At 39.5% G+C, this 24427-nt stretch overlaps 2 protein-coding genes across 3 annotated transcripts in view; one reads left to right on the top strand and one right to left on the bottom strand.

The window, feature by feature from the left end:
• Positions 1 to 5688, top strand: part of POU2F1 (POU class 2 homeobox 1) — a 144747-nt gene extending 139059 nt beyond the window's left edge. The window contains exon 20 of the transcript XR_005932893.1: positions 5418 to 5688. The gene's annotated coding sequence lies outside the window, so the exon portion shown is untranslated. The remainder of the gene's footprint in view (positions 1 to 5417) is intronic.
• CD247 (CD247 molecule) overlaps positions 1 to 24427 on the bottom strand; it is a 64198-nt gene that overhangs the window by 17129 nt on the left and 22642 nt on the right. The gene's annotated exons all lie outside the window — the stretch shown is intronic.

Genomic DNA, 24427 nt, shown 5'->3' with positions numbered 1-24427 from the left:
CTACCATATCTGCAAAACCAAGACACCCAAGGAAAGCCAGCAGGCTCTTAACACAGGAAGATACAATAACCCCACCACAGCAAAATGCCATTGAGCTTGCTGCCTGAAAAAATTTCCAGGTTTGTCTTTTCATACCAGCCACTTACCTTGGCAAGAAAGTTAAAAGATGTTTACTGTCTTTTCTTTTCCCTCACCACCAGTTCCTTCAGTGCTGAGGAAGACTTTTGTGTTTGTGATCAATAAACCATCACGCATTTATGAAACACAACATGGCCAAAAGCACAGCTCGTGCCCATGAGGTTCAAGATTATGGTTTGCTGTTGTCCTCAGCTTTAATGCCAAGGAGCAAACTGCCGATATGATCAGGATTCAGGTTACAATACCTGACATTAGGCAGCCAGAATAATTACACTTTAAAAAGGAAAGTATTTCAGGTCATTAACTTCTACTTTTTTATGCCAAGGAATGTCAGCACTATGGAAACATGAGGTCAAGTTAAGGTGCTTTAGGATCCTCGTGAGCCCTTCATACTCCTTCTAGGATCCCTTTCAGGGAGGCACTGTGACAAAGTTCAAATAATGCAAGTTTCCTTGTGATTTATTTGGGAACAAATAGATTCAAAAGAAGGAAAAAGATTATAATGTCATAAAGGGCCAAACATTTTCTAGCACATCATGAGATAAGAGACTCTAATAAAAAGTCTAGGGTACTGTAACAGGAGCAAGACAGGAAGATCTCCAACAGCTGTCTGATTTGTGGAAAGAGGACCCGGTGTGTGCAGAAGACAACAATAAATGGTCTACCTTTCCAGTCTGAAGGTGAAGATAATTAACTTTGAACATATCATTAAATAAGGCAATCTTTCACCCTCCAAATCCTTCCAGAGCCTCATCAGAAACAGAAAGGAGGGGAGTGCCTTGCTCATCTCTGGAAGGGGACTCCTCGCTTCATCAAAACAGTCAGTCATTCTCAGAAAAAGCAACTGCTTTCACTTCTCAGTTTTGCAAGAACTTGGTGCAAAGGGCTTTCCTGAAGCAAACCTGATGTTGCCTTCTAGAGGCAGCAAACCATGCGTAGGGTGACTGCAGAACTTGGATATCCAACAAGCTCAGGTGACAGATATAAGCTGTGCAGCTCTTTCAGCTTTTGTAGGGGTTTTAGATTAGACACATGTGCTTTTACTAGACCCATCTTCATCAGGGGTAGCAGAAGTTTAATCTAGTTAATGCAAAAGATGTTCCCCACTGTAAGTTTTCTATTGTCTAATCCAATCTGGTGTTAAATGTCCCAAGAGGCAAGACTTGTTATTCAAATGGTTGTTTCTAGGTCACTTACCCCTTTCCTTCCCCTACCAATTCTGTCTGTGCATCCCGCAACAGTAACTCACCCGAGACTGATTTACTATTAGGTGGCCTTTTCATGTTTAGTTTCTACAACCCGATGCATGTGATGGAGGACTACTTGAAAGAATTCAGTCTACACATCTCAGCTCACTAGGAATCCCAAAGAGACTAAATGCTGCAAAACTGAAAAAATAGACACCAAGTCAGACACAAGATGCTGTTGATCACAATCAGATGTGTTTCTCTGTTCAGTGAGCACCTCGCAGATGTTTCCCTAGCACTTTAAATTAGCACTTTTAAATTAGACTTTACAAAAAGCAGTAGAAGTATGGTTATGCTAAACAGCTTGCAGCTAGCTCACTGCTGATGGCTCCAGTAATCAAATATACTGATAACATGAAGAACAGTTTCCAACTGAGAGATTTATAAGCCACTGCTCACTCCCTTTTATCCTAGCTTCAGACTTCCAAAAGTCATTAAGCTTATGCTGGCTGACTATTGGCGGGAAATGGCTTTCTACTAGCTGGGTAATAAAGTAATAGAACATTTTGTGCACAGATATTTCTGAGTCAGCAAGCACAAACTTATCAGTGCGTTTTCTTCTTGTCTCAGTGTTAGTGTAGGTAGGGACTACTCTAATTTCACAGCGTGTGTCAAACTAAGTGCAGAGATGCACAAGCCCAACAAGAGACTTAACAGGGTTGTTTTGCCGCAGACTGAGCTCAATTGCAACTCTCTTGATCAGCTGCAAGCAGAGAAGAAAAGTAGGAAACTTTTCCATCACAACAATGTAAGCTAAGAGTGGAGGTGCTGGAGGGAGAATTGCAGCTACAAGGCTATTTACAGACATAAGTCAGCCCATGAGCAATTCCTTGTGTTACAGCCAACACAGACCAAAACTGCAACAATTACAGGAGCCGTCCTTGATGTATGGTCAAAGCCGTGACGGTACATTCATCACAGCTAATCCTACTGGGATTAAACCAGTTTTCCTTTCCTTTCTCCAGGATGAATTTCCACCTAAGATCACTGACAGCACCAGATCTAACCTGTGCCAAAAAAGCAGTGTCAGGAAGTGCACCAAATCCCCGATAATGAAAGCCATCCACTTTTTTAGGTTAAGCCTATAGCAATATTTTGCAAAACCCAGCTGGCTGTCATCCAAGGCTTTCAACACATTCCTCATATAATGTTTTTCAGCAGATAAATATAATGGCTGAAATACAAGGAAGGTAGACATTTGCAAAGACATGGAAAGGCTGCAATATTTACTTTAGCTCATCCAGCAGGACCACTGGGAGCAGAGTGTTTTGACTTGCAAAGTCTCAAGATGTTTTCATTGCAGTCCCTGTATAGACATCCACTTGCAAGAAGGCTTCTGAGGGTGAAGAAATTACTAGTGAAGCTTGGTATCAGGCAGAGAAACAGTTAAATCATCTTACAAAGGCAGTGGCAGCCTCAGGTTATCAGGCAGGAAGAAGGTTATACCAGCCCCAACAGCTGAGGCTCTATGTGTTGTAGCAGCTACACACGTCTGGGAGGGAGAGAATTCAGAGCAGGCCTTCAGCCCCCTGCTACTGACCCACTTAATGGAGAGCCATGCCTGTCACATCCTGCCTCTGCTAGGAGAAGAACAGACAAGAAAAACATGCAACAGCAGTTATGTACCGAGTAAAGAGAAAGGTTGATTAAGGATTTGGTTTAATATTAATTCCCTGCATATTCTTTTTGCAGTATTGCTCACCAAAGCTTAATAATAATAATAATAATAATGATAATAATAATACCACCACCACCACCATTGGGGAACATTCTGCTCCAAAAACAACACTCTGAACATGAAGCGTTTCACAGGGCTCAAAAAAGAGCCAGCAGACGAGCCATCACAAAATGGAAATATCACAACAAACCTTGCCTGGGTCCTTGACAGCGCCCTTCAGCAAAGGGTCTTGGAACAAACCCTAACTCCATGGACCCTCACGAATTCTGCTTGAGAAAAGGAATTGCTTCTTCCATCTCTGAAATGTTCTTCCTCTAATTTGGGAGTGTTCACATTTTCATAGCATGTAGCAACTATACAGCTAAAATTTTACAGCAAGATAAAACACTGCTAAAGAGAAAGGGCATTAGTCATGGATCTGCAAGTAGGGCACAGGGGCATGGCTTTATTTCCTCATTAACACCTCACTGCTGAGGCCTGTGCTCCTCTGTCAAGTGATATAACTGTGGCTGGTACAACTCCATCACTACATTTTATTACAAGCCACCTGGCAGACTGCACCCAATTTTATAAAGCCTTATCTCAGATTGCATTACAGGATAAGGAAAAAAAAAAAAAAAAGCTATATTTTGAGACATACCTTCTCATTCATTGGTAGGAAATAGCAAATATGAAGAACCTATATATAGATTTTGACTGAATTAAGGTCTGTTACAAAGCGATGCATTCCTGTGGGGGGTGGGGGAAATAGGAGGAAAGAATTTCCTTATCATTAATGACTTTACATAATACTTTTGTTTTGCCACCCATAAAATGAGAATAACGAAAGTAATATTTTAACTGTCAAAAATATTGAAGTGCTCTCAAAATCTCAGACACTAGGAGTTAGTACCTTCTTAATTGCTTCTCTATGGAGAGACAGACTTGTGGAAAAAGCAAAACAAGGAAAGAAAAAAGACCCCAAGCTCTCATCACAAATAAAATTTCCTGTATATTTACAGTGAGAGTTCAAACCTTCCTATGTCAGCATTTGTGACTGAGATGAAAGTAAACAATTATGCTTTAGCCATTATCTACAGTGCATGCAACTAATGTTAAAATTTACCAAGTTAATTCCAGTATTCAATATATACATTAAAATATATCTCTACATCACCACCAACAAATGAGAAGTGTTAACAGAGGTATCTGTTAGCCATCAGACTACTTCTGCAAATATTAAGTAGTCTCCAGTCATGCCTGATACCCCTTCTGGTAGTTAATAGCTATTGTATTAACAATATTTTTTCCAATTGTTCATTGGTTGTAGTAACTGCTGTGCTGAACAGGAATACAAGAGCTTCCAAGCAAAGCTATCTAAAATTAGTAAGAACACCAAATTTAAGAACATAATGGTGCAGGGTTAGGAAAAACATAAATCAAAATTTCTATTGTTGATGTATAATATGGGTATTAAAATTGCATTTTTTGTAAAGCAGAAAATCCTCAGCATTGTAGGCTTTCTGGAAAAGCATTTATTTTTTGCAGTTTTAAATTCTTCAGTGTTCTGTGTTGTTGACACTCCAGGTAACCACTTTGTATTTAAGCTTACATTGCAGACCTATTCATAACATAAAATCATTTTCCAAAAGAGGCTGAACTTCAGAGTTCATTTGCTAGCAATAATTACAGACAATTTGCACAAAGCTTTAGTGACTCATAGCAATGCTCCGGGTCAGCTTGTCTGAAAAGCACAGGCCAAATTCTGCAGTCCCTCTACCCAGGAAATCTCCATCGATTTCTGCAAGTATTTAATGACAAACCACTTGGCTCATGTTTTGCATGCTGAAGAAAGGATGGGACGATGACAGGAACATACTAAAGACCCTGAGATTTCATATAGTTTTTGAATGTGCTGGTTTTAGGGCAGCAGAAGAAGAAAGTATTTGAACATTAACACACTGCAATTTTTGCAGATCTTTTTTGTAAAGGAAAAAAAATGGCAATATTCTACAGTAACAGCCACCTGAGTGAGTACTGGAGTTTGATATCAGCCCACCAAAACGAACACTGCAGGATCTATTATTTCTATACTGTCAAGCACATGTGATTATAAAGATGCGATTTCAGAGGTTGATCTGTATTTGCATTAAACCAAGAACAAGTTGAATTATAGACACATCAAGTTAGCACAAACAGGGGCGGGGGGGGGGGCTATTGAAATCACTCATCATACTAATTTGTATTCTGTTTTACATCCCTAGATGCAAATCTCTGCTTCCTTTCCTCCCTCCTTTTTTATTCCTACACTATAAAAAAATTTCGAGCATCTCTGAACATGCCTTAAACCTTGTCCCATCCTCATGTACCTGCAGGTCACACAACACCAGCTTTGCCCAGCGGTGGTATTTGCTGTGGATGTCCATCAGCCGGCCAACGGCAGCCTAAACCAAACACGTCCCTGCTGAGCTCGTGCTGCTGCCACGCAGGCACTGCCTTGAGTGTCTCCTTCCATCCAGCCATCAGTTCTCATGAAACCTGGAGAAACTTAATTGCCTGTTGAAACTTTAACCCCTCTGTTAAATTTGGTGGAAAATGGAAATGGGCCAACTGATAAAGACAGTGACTACATAAGGTTGATCTCGCTAGGAAACACGGCTGATAACGCGCATATTGCTACAAGCCACAATGCTGATCTTATTTGTGAAGTTTAGTATGCATACATCGCACTTTGTAAAGCACGTAGAAACAGGGGTCCTTTTCTGAAAAGCTCTCTCTAGGTCATGTAAGTCAGTGTAAGGAACCTGGAAAGGTGAGCTATCACCAGTGACTTAAACTAATTTTATCTACAGCGCTGAATTTACCCTATTGGTTTTATTTTGGGATTTTTAATGAAAAGGTTTTCCAGAAACAGCATACACAGAAATCCCACCTTGTTGTTTATGACTGAATTTTGGTTTGGGTTTTTTTCCTGGAGGAATGTCATAGCTATTTCTAGAGCATATAGATTCCTTGTACTTATTCCTTGCATCTTAATGTAGACAAGTAGCTCTCAGCTGCTTACCAGATACAGTTTACAGAATAATTCTGTTCATATCTTTGAGTTTTAGAGCACATATCTGAAACAGCCACTTCAGATGAGATATTATGTTCTCTCTGATTTTTCTCACTCCAACTAATTTCGTAAGTGTAGAATTATGCATTGCACTATCACTGCACTGATCTAATTGCTCGTCAATCTCATAAAGCATGTTTCTTTTAAGGTCTTTAATGCCGCTTCTAAAATGGATGAACATTTTCAAATTATATTTACTTTAAACACCTCCTCTCTCCCCACAAAAAGCCTTATCGGGAAGCCTCTGAGATCTGCAGACAGATAAAAAGACTGCCTGGAAACTGTATTTGTTTACTTTCTATGTGCAGCCAAGATGGAGTTAGAATGCAAAGGAAATTTACACAAGTTCCATTTTTCATAACACTGGAAGCTTAGGTAAGCTTTATTCAAAGTGCAACGTTGGAAAGTGCAGTTACAGAACTGTTGGATGGGATGAAAGACTGCCAAATGATCAAATGCCCACAGGAAATAAATTTTCTCTTAAATATGAAAAGGATCCTTAGCATTACATTTACTTTTGCTATGTACTCTCTATGAAAATCCTTGTTCTACTTCTAGCCATTAAAATTTCTTCTTGCCACAGAACTGTTTATTATATATTGTACTACTTAAAAAACAGAACACACAGCTGGGTTGCCCAGATAATTAATGCATGGGCTTGTATAAAACAAAACACTGTTCTCCCTTAATACAAATGCTTTTTTGAGATTAGCTTTGATTAATCCACAGTTCATTCACATCTGGACTCAGTGTGTATTCCTTATATGATAGAGGGTGTCATGGTTTAACCCCAAGCCAGCAACCAAGCAGCGCACAGCTGCTTGCTTACTCTCCCCCACCCAGTGGGATGGGGGAGAGCATCGGAAGGAAAAAGGTAAAACTCGTGGGTTGAGATAAGAACAGTTTAATAGAACAGAAAGGAAGAAACTAATAATGATAACAATAACATTAATAAAATGACAGTAATAATAATAAAAGAATTGGAATATACAAAAAAGTGATGCACAATGCAATTGCTCACTACTCACTGACTGATGCCCAGTTAGTTCCCAAGCAGCGATCCCCCGAGGCCAACTGCCCCCAGTTTATATACTGGGCATGACGTCACATGGTATGGAATACCCCTTTGGCCAGTTTGGGTCAGCTGTCCCGGCTGTGTCCCCTCCCAGGTTCTTGTGCCCCTCCATCCTTCTTGGTGGCTGGGCATGAGAAGCTGAACAATCTTTGACTGAGTCTAAACAGTACTGAGCAACAACTGAAAATATCAGTGTGTTATCAACATTCTTCTCATAGTGAACCCAAGACATAACACTACACCAGCTACCAGAAAGAAAGTTAACTCTATCCCAGCTGAAACCAGGACAGAGGGGAAGAGGAAAAGTACTAGGGACAAATAATACTTTGAGGTGCTTTGCAGTAGCCTCATTTGTGCCTCTGGGAGTTTCTTGTATATGCAAGCACGGAATTAATCCCATTAAGCAAAGTGTTATCCCACCAAATTAGCCATTATATGTGCATTAATTATTTCAATCTATCCCTTGAAAACTGTTTGGAGAAATTACCCTGGTTTTGCAGGCAAAAGAAGTAAAGCTATTTAAACCGATAGCACTCAGGAGGATGATATTCAGATTTCTCGCATCCAAATGGAGGAAGAAACACAAGTGAATGTAAATAAATGGCCCAGTTCTCTTCCCACTAAAGACCACATTCTGTAATGGGGTGAATTCATTCTCCACACCATTGATTTCAACAGAAGTTTGCACAGGCCATTTAATTCAATGAGAATAGGTTTAGTCCCAAAGCAGACACACACACACCTTTTAGGACACATAAGAAACATGTAGTGATAAGCAATAATTAAGAGACAGATGCAAATGTTTTTTCTAAGACAATATTCATTATATAAGAAAACTTTACTTACTGTAACAAAATTAAGTTTGGGGAGCTATGATGCTATAATATTTTTTCTGGAAAATACAACTTTTCATTACTCTTTTCTTTAGATTTACTGTATTTTACCCTGTTTTCAGAGTAACTTTATAATTTGTTCTTCTGCAATTCATTTTTACATGCCTACACATCAGAAGTCAGCAAAAAAATAGTTGCCTCTGAACCCTTCACTTTAAACAGCGGGGGTTTTTTTATAGAAATCCACCCCAAAGTTGTATTTCTACTTTATCAACAAAAATTAGCAATGGTTTACTCAAAGTCCATTACAAGAGCTACATTAGAATGATTTACTACAAGGCAAAAAAAACCAGGAAGGACCAGATGGTTCAGCTCATTGCACAGGACCAAATATATGTATCTAACTCCAAACTCATTGAGGAAGAGCACAGCACATGCACAAGATACAAAGGTCTAAGAGAAAAGTCCATATGCATGAAGCAAAAGAAGTCTGACTTCGTAACCTGCTCTACCTGATATTGTTTAGAATATAAAACCAATTCACAAAAAATGATGGGGAAAAATTCACTATGTATTTGTCCTGTCAGTCAATTTTCAGCTTAGACATAACACAAAAAGTCATAACCTAACAGGTTCCATGCAGTCACCTGAAATTTCTAGAATACGATGGCATCCACTGTCATATAGTGTTTTTTAATCTAAATTAAATACATACATACAGATTTAGATACAGCTGTAGCTATAGAGCAAACATTATTTTAAATTAAACAAATACATTGCATTTCATATGCTGGAGAAAACACTGAAGAAAATTTCAACAGAGAAATAATAAGCAAAACTGCATAGATCTAAGATCATTTTATTTTACCAAACTAGTGCCGTAAGTCACCTAAAGCCAAATTTCTCTGCTACAAGCCTTGTTCTCTTCCAGTGCCCCACAATTATGTATCTCGGTCTCGTGAGTTTATGATCAGAATAGTTGCAGTCCCTAAAAAAGAAAAAATCTGACCACCTAGGACAGAGAAAGTGTCTGTTCAGGTATTTTATTACCACGCTAACAATCAGTGATCCAAACCCTACAGTTTTAAGACACAGTTTACCAGCCTGAAGCAATATTTCTTCTCTTTTCCCTACCACATTTCTAGCACTAACTATTATAATATTGGTAGCATATAAGGCAAAAAAAATACTTAACAAATCCTAGGCAAAATTATTATGTACTCTTTAGGAGCAGTAAATGAATGACAATTTTATGGTGAGATTTATAACCTAGGTAAAGGTAAATAAAGTATCACACTGAATATCCTGATTCACTTAAAATTGTCAGCTGACTAGGGCATAGAAATACCCTCCAGATAGCTGTTCAGAGATTAGTATTTCTGCAGCTTTTAAGAGATTACATTAAAATCTGCAGCTGGTTATGCTATCTGCAGAATAAGCCGATACCAGATATCAAGCACAATTAGAATTCATGCACAACCAATCTGTAATTCAAGGCATAACTGAATAATTAAGATTTTAAAAAAAGTAAAATCGTATTTCAAAGTTAGTTGTACTTTCAGGTTTTTAATGAAGTGTCAGTAAATTATATTTTAAAGACAAAATAAACTCTGCTATTTGAATTTATCCTAGCAGATTAGTGCAATTCTAGTGAAAGGATTACATTTGCCTGTTTGCATACAGACTTGCTTCTGATCAGGATCATATTCCGCTTCTGCAAACTCAGGGTAGATGAACAATGAAGTTCTACTAGCGTACAAGCAGCTTAAATTTTACCATCCATGCAGTTACCTATCAGTGCTGAAATTGATAATAAAAGCTCTAATCAAAGTTATTAACACACGTTGGTCAACTTGTGAACTCTTTTGACTTACAGAAACCCTGACCGACTCCACTAATTACCACAGAAATGTTCTGTGCTTTGTCTAGTGTGGCTGATGACACCAGCATTTTCATGGAAAAAATGTATAGCCATTTTGTTCAATATATACTCACTTTGCAACTGATGAAGCAAAATTAATATACTTACTTTCAGTCAGGAATTGTATTTTATTTTTATTATTGAGCAGAACTGTAAAAGTGAAAGAAGTTGGTTCTGCATGCTGCTTGTAGAGATTTTGGCATTACTCTCCCAGTCATTTGTATCCAAGTTCCTCAAATTGCAAATGCAACACTAAGTCAAAAGAGAACCCTGGCAGTTTCAGAAAAATCATGTCTGACTTTATTTAAAAATATACTTTATAACCTTATTAGGTTACACAGGAATGGAAATCTATAGAACCAGCATTGAGGTGATTATAATGCGTGAAATCAGAATGATCCTACCCAAACAACTGACGCACAGACTTCCTGAGTACTTTTCAAAAGGCCAAGAAAGTGCATTTTATGCAGACAATCTTAACAGTGGAAAAGGACAGAAAACCATTAAACCGACTCCATTAAATTGTTTTCTATAGTTCCCTAGACTGTTCAGTGTTTCTCCTATTCTTTAAAATCTCTCTGTACTGTAAGAAGTTAGACAAAATAGGACTTCAAAGCACGAAAAAGCACTTGCAGTTTAATGACATTCTCAGTGCTGATCAGGATAGTTCAGAGAGGAACAGAAAATGCAGAGCCATGACATTAACCAAGGGCACCCTTTTACACTTGCTGCCCCCCTGAGCATTGCACACTAGACACTCTCCAGGCTGGTTTTAATAATAGCTTTATAGCCATAGTTAAGTAGAGAATGACTACTTTATTATCCTTTGCAGACAGATAAATCACATTTCTTACACCTATCCAACTTGCTCACCTCTATGTTACAGCTTTCCATCCTGACCACTAATTGTCCTTTTATCGGATTTTGTTAACAATGACGTGCTTCTCTCCGTAGATACTATACAATACTATAGATACTATATGACTTCTCTTTGCCCTTCATTTATATTCTAGATATGCTGTACTTTGCTCAGAAAAGATCAGATCTGTGTTTCAGTGAGGACCATACAAATCAGAGCTTGATGCCACACTTTCAGAAAACCAAACATGTTTTCTTGCTCCGACACCTTGCTGCTGCATCCCGGTGCAGGCTCAGAAAATCCCCCATCATTTACCTCAGAGAGCAGCTCTCCCTAGTGTGCTGCATGACACCAGTGTCAGGCCAGCCAGGCCATTTTGGCAACTCCTCAGGAACTGTTTGGCCAGCAGATCACCCGTGACTTTTCTGTTTTACTTTTGCCTGCCAATAGGCAGGGCACAGGGTCAGCGAGGGAGGTAGCCTGCTCCCTGTGTCTGCTCACCTCCAGCACCGCACAACCCGCTGTGCTGTCCTCCATTGCCGCAGCACAGGTTGGCTGCTTCTTTTAGAAGTCTCCATCCTCTTTGTCTCTTGGGTCAGGTTAGTATCAGTAAGGTCATGTTTATTTTTTTCTATTCCATTTCTTCAACCTTTGTTCCTTGTTCAAGACAACTGATTTCTGGCAGCCCTTACAGTATTTCCAAGAGCCTGCTATGAAGCTGATTATGAAATGGCTTGAACATCCTTTTTACACAGATTTGCTCCCATGCTCTGAGAGAATCACGGGGAGCCACGCTTGCTTGTCTGACAGCAACCACAATATCCATGCCCACCCCGTCCCTTTCACTTATAAGCTGCAGCGACGAAACAGAGCTCATGGTCCCTCACTCCAGCACACCTCAGCCCCTTTGAAGCCTCAAAGCGAGACATTACGCTTCTCTTAGACAGATACAAATCTACCCCCCTACACACCCGCCCTAGCAAACACACATCTGAGACTTTTGTTAGCAAAGACAGGCAATACCAGGTGCGTCTGAGAAAGCACTTGCCCCAAGTAGTTGAAAGCTGCTGTAACCGAGCTAGAAATCGTTACCTCAAAAAAAGTGTAGGAGAGGGCTTTGTAATTTCAGGGCTCTTCAGCCTCTCATTTTACAGGAGGGAATAAAATAAATAAATAAATAAATAAATAAATAATTTTTTTTAAAGTGCTTGACTAAACCAGGGCAACACCAACATAGTATTATCCTTAAATCTGGGTTGCAGGCATCCTTTTCGCAGACTTCGGACTTTAAGGAGACTGGAGCAAGCAAGCGATCCTCTGAGAAATGCTGTGAAAGATCAGATAGGTGACCCCACTAATGCAAGCAGCAGCAGTAACGTCTGGGATCAACGTCACACCTTTGCTAAGCATCACACCCTGGAGAAAGACTGCATAGGTTTTCAACCAAACAAACATAGGCATAGCACCAACCCCACTACACAGCATGGTACAGCACATGCAGGGACTGGTTTTCCTTTGAAGTATCTGCCTCCAAAGAAAGCCCTTTCAACACCCTGAAGGCAATACGTATATGACGCAATCTTATACACCAACGCTTTTTTTTTTTTTTTTTTTTTTTAAGCAAGATGGTGGTGGCAAGGGGTTGTTAGTTTGTTTTCAAAACATGCCTGTCTTCAGAGGAGTTCTTGCATTCATCCATGAAATGGGACACGCGTCGAGAGCTCAGCAGAGAGAACTGAATGCCTTGCCATCTAACATCCTGGACCTCTGCTGCCTGAGCTGAAGAATTCAGCTCTCAGCACATCCTGAGAGCTTGGAGAAGAAAACCACACTAAACGATCTTGTGTTGCACAGCCAGACTCAGGGTGCAACAGGGCAGCGCGAGTACAAATGCTGCCCGACAGGCTAAGACAGAAAGGAAAAGCTACGAGGTTGTTTTTTCTTTTATTAAAAAAGAAAAAAAAAAAAAGGCAAAATACAGATCTCTCTTCAGAAGGCAGCTTTGACTCCAGAATTGAAAAATTAAATTGCCAGAGGGAAAAACAAATTCACATCCATATAGAGTAACCACCAATACACAAATTCTCTCTCACTCTCTTTTATAAGAGGCACCCAGAATAGCAGCATGAATTTTCTGAATATTTCTTGCCAACTCCCACTCCTTCATAATGAGCAACTGGAAGGTTTCAGTCTGAATAACTGCCTTTATAGATTTAGGGAAAAATAAGTCAAGTTACTATGTCAAAGGGCAAAAAAGCCCTGTTTGTGCTCTCTGGAATATACTGTATTGGCTCCCATGAGCAAGCAACAAAACGCAGCTTCTGTCATTCAGAAGTCAGAATAAACATCCAGAAGTTTAAATTCAAGTCTTACGAGGTTAGGCTATATCTTTCTCATAAGAAATACAAATTCTAGGTAACAAAAAAATACAGCACTGCTCATAGAGCTGTGGTATTTTAGAACTTCTGGTATTAGCAGCAATCAGAAATGCAAAGGCATCACAAAATACTTGTATTTGAAGGTTTTCTGCTTATTCAGGAAGATTAAGCCACTTCATTCCAAACACGTGGTGGAGTTGGAATAATCAAAATAAAAATCTATACTGAACTTTCGATAAATATCTTCAATTCAACAACATTGGTTTTGCTGTTTCTCCATTACTTTGCATTTATGTTGCCCCAGAGCATTTTGCTCCTGAAGTGACTATTGATAAGCCAGTGACAGATATACTGAAAGAAATACAGAGATATAATAAGATTCTGCTCCAATGCCATCTTCCAGAGCCATAGGACTTGGCTAAATCAGCAAACACTATTAAGTTTAAATGAGCACCTCAAACTTTTTGGTTCAGCCATTGCCATTTTCTCTTTACTTAGGTGCAACGTGCTCACTGTCTTTCCCTTTCGTGTAAGCATACATGCAATACCATATACCAATGTTTTATGTGCATATATATATACACACACACATATATATATATATGAGGGCTGTGTGGTATATCCACGTATGTGTGCATATATAGATATATCTACATACACTCACCCAGCCATTTCTTCTCATTGACTTGGTGGGTTACAGACCAGAGCAGGGAGGATGTTCAGCCAAACAAATCACTCGTGTAACACCAGTGACTTTCAGTCAGGCAGATGCATGTGTGAAAGGAAGAAAAAGGTTCAGTAATGAAGGGAGCCCCCCACCCTGCTTTGCCTTGTTGCAGGAGAGCCTCCCTGCCTCCCCCCTCACAAACAGGAGGGTGCCAGGGACCGCAGTGCAGAGGAAGACGCACCACCTTTGAAAGAGGTCTCAGCACAGGGCTTCCACCTCCCCAGGGGTTTCCTTGTGCAGGGTCCCTTCCCTTCAGGGCTGCACTGGAAAAGTGTGCCTGTCACTAGTGTGAAACCTTCTTCAGCATCCACACAGCCTGGCTTTACTGCTGTGTCACTCTTGCCTCCTTTCACATCAGTGTCTGGTAGGAGACGAGAGGCAGGAGTCTGGGGAAAGGCGATAAAAAGCTGGATAACAGCAGGAGAAAGTCAGAAAGCAGCTATGGAAAAGAAGAATAAGAAGCTTTAAATGGATTCATAAAAACAGACAATAACATATTTTCCACTTGAGTGGAGAGGAACTACAGATTCATTTACAATTTGACTCCTCTATTTAAAGGAAGAGACCTAAGCTATACAGACAAAACAGTGGAAAATTAAAGTATTTCATCTGTTCAGCATTTTCTGTCCTGTTCTTGCTAGTGGTAGTCACCCGTATCAGTGAGCAAGCCCTGCTTCCAGCTCAGGAAACATCCCTGAATGTGCCGGTATAGCCAGGGGACAGCTAAAGCCCAAGGCACACAGTAAGGATACAGCTTACAGAGAGAGAGCAGGCTGTTCTCCCTGTCCAAAATCTTTAATTTTCTGGGTGAGATTATGATGTTTTCTTGCATACAGTCTATGCTTTGCTGGTGCTCCCGGAGTGCCAACTAGACCACATCAGGGATAATGCTAACACTTAAAACAACATGCACATGTTAGTACTCACACCCGTGTGCTAGCCCTGTCTAATTCATTGTTATGTATTTCAACATGTCCCAGATAACAGATTATCATAGGCAATCAAAAATGCTACAAACTACAGTCATACCTCCCATCCCAAGATCGTGACAGAGAGCAGCGTCCTCTGTTTTCTTTCTAATCAGAATCTTTGCCATCCACACTTTCAAGTTTTTCTGTCATTGTGAAGTTAAAAAAGAGTGTATGTATTTTTCTGAAGAAAAAACCCTAAAGATATGGCAATCGCATGAACCCCAGCAGCCAAGCTTTGAAGAAAAATTACCACCTTTTTCAGACAGGTAAGAAATTAATGACAGGGCAGAAATTCATTCTTCAGAGGCTAAAAAAATTTCACGTTAATAAATGAACTCACCATATAGTATCTTAGGCTACCAGAGAGTTTGTGTGGTGCTTTACAGAGAGTTGTGTTTAATAGCTTAACTGCATGGAGAAGAGAGCTATAAAATCAGCTGTTTGCTTCCTTCTCTGAGAGTTTATTTATAATGTTCCTAACTTCTGGGTACTTGTTAAAGCCCAGTCACCAGTCACAGAAGCTAGAATGTTAATCAATAAGCAGAAACCAAAGTCTCTGTGGGAGAGCACGTTGCATCTCTCCTTCAAAATACCACACTATACTAGCCTAAAACTACCTTGACAGATAGCAGAGGCTCAGACATCAAAAGTTAGTTACAGGGCACCAGAAAACAAGAAGATGAAGTACATAAACTACATAAAGTACAGCCTGTTAATGTTTGTAACAAAAAGGACTAACTTGTTAATAGCAGACAAAAAGGACTTAAAAATAATAAATTTTATTAAAAAAAAATATTTCCACATTATTCCTCCACTTTCTTTTGATCTTGAAGTCTTCAATTGTGAGCACATATTATGTTGCACTTGGTATTTATATCACATTACGAGAACATTTTTCTTTGCAGAAATAAGAATGTGTTAAATTTCATACTTGACATGTTCCTTTATCCTAAAAGAGAAGTAACTGCCCAGGGCCCAGATTACATCCTACTCAAAGCAGCAAACCAAAGCTCTAACTTAAACTGGTAAGTTAATTGCCTGCTTGAACATCCTTTTCAACCTTGAGATGAACCCGGTAACTCACCCCAAAAAGCTGAAAAGCTGAATTATTTTGTCCCAGTGCACTTCGAAGAAAATGGTATGTGTGCTCTAAGTCACTCTAGTGATGGAAGTTCACACCTTCTGGTGCCCCAGACGGTTAGCTGAGTTTGCACTCGAAAAAGTTCAAGCTACGTTTATCAATGTGCTATAAATAAAAATGATGTTTTCATTGCTAACACTGTAGCTGTTTTTATTTTAAAGAAACAAGATCTTACAGCACTAAAAAGAGCCGAAAAAATACAGTTTTAATACTTCATGCTGCTAACTTGTATCCGTGGAGTTATTAAAAAAAAAAAAAAAAAAAAAAAGGTAGTTCTGTCTTTGCTTAAATGCTTATAGACCACAACAGCTCAGAGTATCTGTTCAGAGGAGATTACAACTTACAAGCATTTTCTTTCTGAAAAATTAAAACTGAAATATTTTTGTTGTTGTCATTTTTGGTTTGGTTTCCTGACATATCAGAAGCAGAAATAAAATCATGTATATTTTCATGTAATATTTCATTTTTAATTCTCATGAAGTCTTTTTTTTAATATCAAACAATAAGTGTTTTCTAAATCAAAGAATTCTGGCTGTTATAAGAAAACTCTTAAAAAAAAAATCAAAACAGATAAAAGATTTCCAATTAACTCCAGAAAAGAGTTTTAAGTCTCACTATTTTGGGATCTGTTGTTCTGGTATGATTCAGTAACATCTCTTTGCTATAGTGGCATTAAAGGATCAGCATGTACAAGTTTAATTCACTACAATTATACATAAAACCTTGTAATAGCCTGAATTTTAAATACAGTCTACATAGTTTCAGATGGAGAAAATTCAACGGCTGAATGGCAAGGAAATAACTTTTGTTTAACTTCTCCAGGATATATACCACCTTCATCTCTATTGCACAGAACCATAACACTAGCCTTTAATCAAAGAGACGAGTGACAGAGGCCCATCAGACTGCAGAATTGACCCTACCGGTTGACTGAAAAGTCAAAACTGAGTTTTCTGTGGCTTAGGTCTGCCGGGCAAGCACCAGCTGAGCTGCATGCTACCTTTTACGATAAAAGGCAACAGCGGACCCCACAGGAGTCAGCCTCACACGCGGAAACACACGAGTTCACAGAAGTCATCATTTCTGACTCTACGTGGGTTTTTCTTCTGCTTGTTTTCAGTCCCCGCAGTGCAGCTACATATGTTCCACTGCCCAAGCAGCACCCTAGAGTCACAACCTGGTGATGCTCCAACGCTCAGAGATGTTTACTGAACAGCTCTTGTCAACACTTTCTTCCACCTAAGTCTTGCAGCCAACCTCTTTGCCAGTACACCCCTTCCCACTGCAGAAAAGCTTTCCAGCTCATCAGGATTTCTGCAAGTTTCAGATCAAAAACCACAGGGTGCAATGAGGTCAAGAAGAGACAGTGCAGGTGACCATTAATAAGCATTCAGCAACTCCTAAAGCTACGTACGCAGCGAGGACTCATGCACCTGCTACAAAAGGGCAGAAAAAATTTGTAGAGGCAGGCAGGCATGGGGCTACTGACAAGGTACAAGCAAATTTACATAGGATATGGTGGAAAAAGCAGAGCCACTGAACTGCCAACCCTATATGCTTTAAAAAAAAAAAAAAGTCAGGCTTATATAAATAATTAGATTGCACTCAAAAGTAAACAAAAACAAAAGCACAGGATACTTGACAAAAATATGACACATTGACAGTTCTGTAACAAAGAGAACCAGGTAAATATTTTTTCCAGGACTGAGTTTAGTTATGTAGATAGCGAGGCAGGGATTAATGCCAATCTCAGGCACTCTGACACAAAGCCAAGCTACCATCTTTCACCTATCACCTTCCTTCCAAGAGCCACGTTTTCTTGCAAGCTTATTATGCCTTCACCACTGAAAAGAAATACAGAAAAAAAAAATTCACACGTGCTGGTTTTGACTAAGGTTCTTCTCCTCCTCCCTCTGAATTCAGCAGCATGCTAAAGGAACAGGATCCAATATTGTTGTATTAATGATACTTGAGTGTTTCGTATTTCATACCTTGAATGAGTTCCTTTTAATATGAATTGAAACACATTAAAAGTAAATGAATGCTTGATGTGCCCAATCAAAATCACTAGTGGAAACATGAGTAGGGCACAGAAATCCACACTAAACTGGCAGTAGGCTTGAAGTGGGGAAAACACTAGAATTCACTTTCCTGTTTTTGTTTTAAAAAGTAAATAGTCATCTCCTCTTGTTTACCAAGGCAGAAGGCAGCACATTCAAGAAGCAAGCATGAGATTTGTGGCATATCTGAATTGTGCCAATCTGAACACCTTGCCACTGAGCAAAATGTAGCTAAAGATACAAGGTGCTGCAATGCTCACATTCAATTCAAATAAAGTTTGAAAAAGAAATAACTTCACACAGCAGTTGGCGAACTCAAGCATCATTAGAGTTGGTACAAACTTCCTCTGAACTTCACACAGCAATTTACATCTAATTCTTCCTTGTACTTCTGACAGGAGGGAAGGGAACCCATGAGCTAATCAGTTTAAAGCTGCTTTGTTAATTCTAAAGGCATAATTTGCAAGGAAATAAGGTGGCCATGTTCTGGGATTTTTGAAACAAAGCTAAGTGCAACTCATTGGATGAGTTATTATACATATAACTGAAGAATGCTTTCTCATCATCCCATCCCAGAGATGCACGAACACAGTTCATGTTCCGTTTTAAGACTGCTATGGGTGCACGTACACAGTTTAATTCTCCAGCTCCCTGGCGGACTGAGAACCTGAGTTGCTCTAAGGGACACAAAAGGTCTTCCAATTTCCATTTTCAATTAATTAAACATTAATTTTACACTTGATTTGCTCTGACATTATTATTTTTTTAGCTTAATATAAAAGTAGAGATCCCCTGTATCTTTGTATGGCAATGCCATCTCAATAAGCAGCTGCCCCTGTTCCCTTTGGCCCTGAGCTGTCCATTGCCAGCCTTACCCTTCATCTGCTGCATGGCCTTGGTCCTCCCGGCCCTCACAGGCAGCTCTGCTGCCTGCAGGCAAAGGCATGGCACAGGGTTGGAACAGAAGCAGAAAACTTTTAAGCTGGTAATGCTACCAAAGAAAAGGAAACACGCTTTGACTTCTCTCTTCTGCATTTGCGAAAGCACTTGTTGCAGAAAGTGTAGCAACCTTCTACTGGGGGCCAAGCAAGCCAAGGCCCATTGGTCTTTCTCTGAACAACAGGATCTCCATTTCCCTGATCCTCCTAGCAGCTATTGCCCATACCTGTTCCACTTGTATTATTTCTTTTTGTATTTGGGTGATCAAAACAAAACACAAAATGTGGTCTTACCAGTGTTTTATGCAGGGACATAAATATTATTCCAGTTTACAGCACAGAGCTTTTAATATATCCTGGAATCTCTTTTTACGAGGCTTCTCTCACTGCTAGTTTTGATGATACTGCACACAATCAACATACTAATCCTTCTTCTCTACTATATGCCCAACTAGTATAACAAATTTCTGCCTCACGCATTCCCATAGCACGTCTATCCTCTTTGTACTATTACCAGTCCATGAAATCCTGTCTGATATTACAGTCTGCTTCTGTGTTGAAGACATGTTCCTATCTTGCGTCATCAGTAAATTTTATTCACACACTCCTACTTTTCCTGCCACTGTTATTAAATATGATATTAAATAGTAACATCCAGATCAGTTCTTAAAGGTTCTCACTAATCATCTCTTCAGACCCAAATTTTCGCCTGCAGCATGTCCTACTGATACTTTCTTGCAAGCCACTGTGCCCTTTACAATACCCATACTAAACTCCCTCCTCTCTGTTCCATGTAGCACCCTGGAAAACAATCCAGATATATCCAGTACCCATTCCTACATGAAGACAAGTAATAATCCTTTACCAAGTAATCAGTTTAGTATCCTCATAATCAATCTTTGGTAAAGCTGCTTTGCATTTTGTCTTACTTCCCATGTTCCTTTCTTGTGTCTTTCCCATAGAATTTATCCTGAAGCATTTCAGCCCACTGAGGTACAAGGCGAACAGATTTGTAACTGATCGCTGCTCTTCCTGTTCCTGAAGTATTAGCAGCATGTTTGCTATTCTTCTGTCATATGCAGAACTGACCCTGTAGAGGTTCAATCCCAATTTTATCAGTCAGCAAAGGAATAGTGAGGATTATTTACGGACAACCAATGTATGAGTAACTGAAATATCTGAGGACAGAAAGTGTTAAAAGGGAGGAAAACAAACCCTGGTGTGAACAGTTCAGATGCACAACATATATGTTTATCCAAACCTACATACTTGCCTGCAAGGGAGGTACTGCTACCACAGCTTCATGCTGTGTGAGATTCAAGCACCACAATCCTTACAAGATGACTCCAGAGTTCTCTCTGGGATTCTGTGCTCATCCTCATCTATGTAAGCAAAACTTTAGGAAGGTCATTTCTACCTTTGCCTTAGAGGTCACAATCAAAGCAGTATTTGAATTGCACTTTGTCTCTGAACCACAGCTTGCTTCCCAGCATCACTTCTAACATGAAGATGATGATATAAAGGTAAGTTACTGAGCCATCATATCTACAATTCTCCCCTTAATCTTATGCTTTTCTGCTTACCCTCTGATTCTTTCCCTTTTGTTTACACCTGAGCTGTCTCTGCAAGTAGTTTAACCTTTTACAGAATATTTGCCTTGTTATCTCCTCCCCTTCTTTTCATCTTCCCCTTTCTCCCCACTCCACATACATCTGGCAGAAAAGCTCTCCAATTTTAAATCGTCCAGTAATAAATTACAATCAAACTCAAACCAGGCCATCAGTAACCACATAATCTCATGTAACAACAGAAGGCCTGATTCTGTGTAGCCATTGAGGTCTCACTGCTCTTATTCATCCCAATGGAAGGTCTAAGTCCAAACCCCTCACAGAATCAGGCCAAAAGTCACGTGCCACTACCTTATAAACAATTTAATGAGTGTCTGATAACACCCATCATATCTCAGAACTGCGTGACAGCTCACGTGAAATAAACAGCTCTAAAACCTCTCTGCCTACCTCTGCCGTGCCATACTAGGATCTGAACAAACCAGGTACCTGACAGAAAAATTTTAGGAAGTTCCTAAAAACTATTCCAGTCTACTTGCTGTATTTCTACATGCAGAGAGAAACTTCGCTGATAAAAGTCCTGTTGTTCAGAGTGCTGAGGGAAAGATGCATGTCAGATGACTAATGTTGCTTTTCCGTATGAAAAGAAGCCCTTATTTTAATGGCCGTAATCATAAAGACTTGCTCCAAAGCACAACTTTGAGATGCATGCTATGTTCTCTTGGAAAGCTTCAACAATATTGGAATATACTTATTTTTAGCATGCATATAATATATATTAAAGATAATATAAAAATAGATGTATAATATAGAGAGATACTACAATTATAGATATTTATTACCTTAAATGCTTCTTTTATCTGTATGGGGTTGGCCAAACTAGGAGGAAATAAGAAAACACTCTGTAATAGGTTATATTGTTTTAAACCTTGGGTCACTAAAACTGCTTAGGATGTTTGACTCATTGAAAGTTATCCAGTAGCAACAAACAGTAGGCAGTATTGCCAGAATTTAGGTGGTTTAAGTTATAAAAAATACATATGCGCTATACCTAGCACTTGAACATGCTATGAAAATTCAAGTCTAATACACCTGTAGTAAATTTTATCAGATCAAAAAGTCTAATGTAGAGTATTTATTCAAAATAACTCAAATACAGCCATTTTATTTCCAGTGGCAGGGGCAGGGTGGGGGAATCTAATTATTCTTTTCTCCCTTAGCTGCTCAGGGAGTAGCTGTCTCCCAGGAGTATAGCTGGGCTTTTTACTGCAAATAGCATAGTACTTAATGAAAAATAAATAAATAAATAAATATCTTTATTTCCACTTAGCTGTAGGGTAAGTGGGAGGCAAAGCAAGTCAGTATCAGACTCAAAACAAGATTCCCACTTCCAAGAGAAGGCACTGAACTGTATTACCCTAACACTATAGAGACAAGATGAAGAAAAGTAAGTTCACAATCCAGAAACAGTTAACACACTGAAACATAACAAGGCAAAATTAAAAATAAAATGCATTTGGAGTAGTGCTGTTACAATGTGAAATGGATTATATCAGCTGGGTCTACATCATCTTTTCTTATATATTTGCATTTTTAAACAAAAACTGGCACAAGAATTGGTAACATGTTTTGTTGAATATATTCCAGTTAAAACAGTAAAGTCTCTTAACAAAAGAAAAACCCCTAAAAAGCAGTTTCATGTGGGAGAAGGAAACAAGAGGAACATAAAAAAACACGTGCAAAAAGTAGGGTATATAGGAAGTAGCAGATGAGAACTGCTGCATGATTTCTTTTAAACAAACTCTTAATTCTACAAAATGCATTATCCTTCTGAACTGCATGCCCAGTAATTTGTGTCCCCATTTGTTTTTTCTTTCAGCTGAGTCCCCAGCCCCTAGAATAAAGCTGTCACTTCAGTCAGCGGGTGCTTTCATTCCTGCCTCCAACCTACAACAGTTATGACAAGAGATTAAGAAAAACAGCTACCCCGGGCAGCCTGGGCTGGTGCATAATGAACGGTTTAACCCTGGATAAATCTAATGACAAGTGTGGGTGGCTTTGATTGAAATGACAAGGCAGTTTGTCACCCGTTGCTCTGTCACAGAGATCAGCAGTGCTAACATTTTCTGCTGAGTTGAAGGGAAAGCAGCCTGAAACTTGTGTATTTTGGAGGCCGTGCACAAAAGACATTGAAAATAAAAGGGGGTCAGCCTCAGTGTTGAAACCCTCTCTGGCCTAAACAAGTCAGCAGTGGAAGAGACATAGTTTCTAAGATGCTTTTGCAAGAAAACACCACTGTCTTTGGAGATGGACAGAAAATTTAAAACAAAACCCAAACCAAAATCACAGACATATTGAGCTCTCTTGCTTTAAATTACCTAGAGACTTTTGACATAGGTACTCAGCTATTCAGTTTACCTTCACATGAAACTCACAATAGCAACCTGCTTTACTATAGGGGTTGTGTTTTGCTCATTGATGAGTGTTCAGTGCCCATAAAATGATAACAGCAAGACTCAGTTGTTATCATAAATCATTAAACAGTCTTGAGGGCCCCAGCCCTCAATGATCGCAGTTTTCGACGATACTGTTTGCGGTGTTATAGATGTACCTGCTTAAATACAGCAGTTGTCCCCAAAAGACTGCACGTACTTCAGTCCTGCAAAGACTTGTGTTTCTGTTTAATCTTAGCTTCAATTAGTGCATTAATTTCTGGGCTGTATGAGGTGCTACACAATCAGAATCCAAGTAAACAAGTAACAAAGGCTGGTAAGGGGCACTGGCACAGAAGGAGGCAGTGGCTGTTTGAAGTTCACGTGGCAGATCAGTGACAGTCCTGGATCCAAAAACACCGCAAATGGGAAAGGTATGTGACAGCATCATATGACACCCAGCAGTGTGAGAAGCACTGCAGTTTTCCTGTATAAGAGGGAAATTAATATCACAACTTCAGACCCCGTGACATTATTGAACTTATTCTTTGTATGAATTTGAAGACTGTGGCCTTACCGTGTTTTCATTTTCTACACCCACATAGAGCCTTCCTGAAAGCCCCTCTGATTCTTGCCATTAACTTAGCCTGGCAAGTCTAAAGGGGAAGAATTCAAAACGTTTTCAGCCTCTGTGCCTGGAGAAAATTTATGGTGGCTTCTCTGCCTCCCACTCTCCCCACTTCTTTTCAACACCTTGGAAAACCCCTTCTGTTTTAAATTTACATACCTTTTCAGTCACAGACGCCAGCATTTTGAGGTAGTCAAATGTTCATCATCCTGCTGCTTTGGGAAGACCAGCAGCAGCCTTGCTGAGGGTTTGCTACCCAGCACTAATCCTAGGTCATCTGGGTTGATGCAGACACACTATCCAGTCTCACAGCAATCCCCTGGGAACTCAAGACCTTATTACTGGTCCTCATATGTGTTTTGCTTGAAACAAAAAGAAAGTGTACTTCTCTATTAAAATGTTGCCAAAAATAAGAAATAAATCAAGAAGGTGGATTGATACACTTTCCTTCCACTGAAGCCTTTAATTTAATACAGCAGTTGCAGTATTGCCATTTCAAGAGAAAAAACAGACTCAAAACAAAGATTTCCCTTCTGGCCATAACACAACAATCTGTCATTTTGCTACAGAAGAACACATTCACAGCTGGTTTTTTGGTAGTTATTTTCATCTTGACCCCATTCTAATGTCAGCTGTTGATGTCCAGATCTTTCAAGGAAAAGCCAACTTTGCCGTTTCCATCCAACAGATGGTTGCTTAAAAGAAATCCTGCTGCCTTACTCTTGTAGTTTCCAGCACA

Source organism: Aquila chrysaetos, chromosome 7 (genome assembly GCF_900496995.4).
Source record: "Aquila chrysaetos chrysaetos chromosome 7, bAquChr1.4, whole genome shotgun sequence".
Classification (NCBI taxonomy): Eukaryota; Metazoa; Chordata; class Aves; order Accipitriformes; family Accipitridae; genus Aquila; species Aquila chrysaetos.
This window is presented reverse-complemented; position numbering and strand designations above follow the sequence as displayed.